This window comes from Chrysochloris asiatica, unplaced genomic scaffold (genome assembly GCF_000296735.1).
Source record: "Chrysochloris asiatica unplaced genomic scaffold, ChrAsi1.0 scaffold00544, whole genome shotgun sequence".
NCBI classification, from domain to species: Eukaryota; Metazoa; Chordata; class Mammalia; order Afrosoricida; family Chrysochloridae; genus Chrysochloris; species Chrysochloris asiatica.
In genome coordinates this window covers 546,379-547,924 of record NW_006409062.1, presented here as the reverse complement: position 1 = coordinate 547,924, position 1,546 = coordinate 546,379, and the positions used below count along the sequence as shown (strand labels likewise).

Sequence of the window (1,546 nt, the reverse complement as noted above, 5' to 3'; positions counted from 1 at the left end):
GTATGGTGCTGTGGGCTAATGCATCAGACTGCAAAGTTGTTTGAAATGCAAGGTCGGTAGTTCAAGCTCACAACTGCTACTTAGGAACCCTATACAGGGTCGCTATGGGTCGGAATCAACTTGACGGCACTTAACAACAACAAAAATGAAGTTAGAGGCATTCTACAGGATTTGGTTGTAATTTGAGTCAATCTCTTTTGAGATATAAAAAAGATAACACAGGGCTCTCTGCTCCTCCCCACTCGACAGGCAGCCACAGCTTCTCTTGCATAGCAGCCGCATCCCTGAGACAGGATGGTGAAGGTCAGAGTCAATGGATTTGGCCATATTAGGTGCCTGGTCACCAGGGCTGCTGTTAACTCTGGCAAAGTGGAGGTGGTTGCCATCAACGACCCCTTCATTGACCTCAACTACATGGTATACATGTTTCAGTATGATTCCACCCATGGCAAGTTCAATGGCACTGTAAAGGCTGAGAACGAGGAACTTATAATCAATAGGAAGCCCATCTCTATCTTCCAGGACAAGATCCCACCAACATCAAGTGGGGTGAGCTTGTGCTGAATATGTTATCAGTCCACCGGCGTCTTCACAACCTTGGAGAAGGCTGGGGCTCACTTGAATGGTGATGCCAAAAGGGTAATCATCTCTGCTCCTTCTGCTGATGCCTCCATGTTTGTGATGAGCATGAACCATGAGAAGTATGACAATTCCCTCAAGATTGTCAGCAATGCCTCCTGTGCCACCAACTGTTTGGCCCCCCTGGCCAAGGTCATCCATGACAATTTTGCATCGTGGAGGGACTCATGACCACAGTCCATGCCATCACTGCTACCCAGAAGACTGTGGATGGCTCCTCTGGGAAACTGTGTGTCTGTAATGGCAGTGGGGCTGCCCAGAACATCATCCCTGCATCTACGGGTGCTGCCAAGGCTGTGGGCAAGGTCATCCCTGAACTGAATGGGAAACTCACTGGCATGGCCTTCTGTGTCCCCACTCCCGACATGTCTATCATGGACCTAACCTGCCGCCTGGAGAAAGCTTCTAAATAAGATGACATCAAGAAGGTGGTGAAGCAGGCATCAGATGGACCCCTAAAAGGCATCCTGGGTTACACTGAAGACCAGGTCATCTCCTGTGACTTTAACAGTGACACCCACTCTTCCACCTTTGATAATGCTGGGGCTGGCATTGCCCTCAAAGACCACTTTGTCAAGCTCATTTCCTGGTATGACAATTAATTCGGCTACAGCAACAGGGTGGCAGATCTTATGGTCCACATGGCCTCCAAAGAATAAGAGCCCCCTGAACCACCAGCCCCAGCAACAGCACTAGAGGAAAAGAGAGGTCCTCAGCTGCTGAGAGTCCTTACCCCAACTCTAATCCCCCTACACACTGAGAAGCTCCCATCCTCAGTTTCCATCCAGACCCCCTGAAGAAGGGGAGGGGCTTAGAGAGCCCAGTCTTGTCATGTAAGATCAATAAAGTACACTATCTGGCAAAAATAAAAAAAAAGATACAGATAAGCAAAGCTCAGAGGAACATA

The 1,546-nt window shown here is 48.8% G+C and overlaps 1 pseudogene; it reads left to right on the top strand.

Annotated features, from left to right (window-relative positions):
* Window positions 1–294: 294 nt before the first annotated feature.
* On the top strand, window positions 295–1,298 carry LOC102813669 (annotated as a pseudogene).
* Window positions 1,299–1,546: the final 248 nt, after the last annotated feature.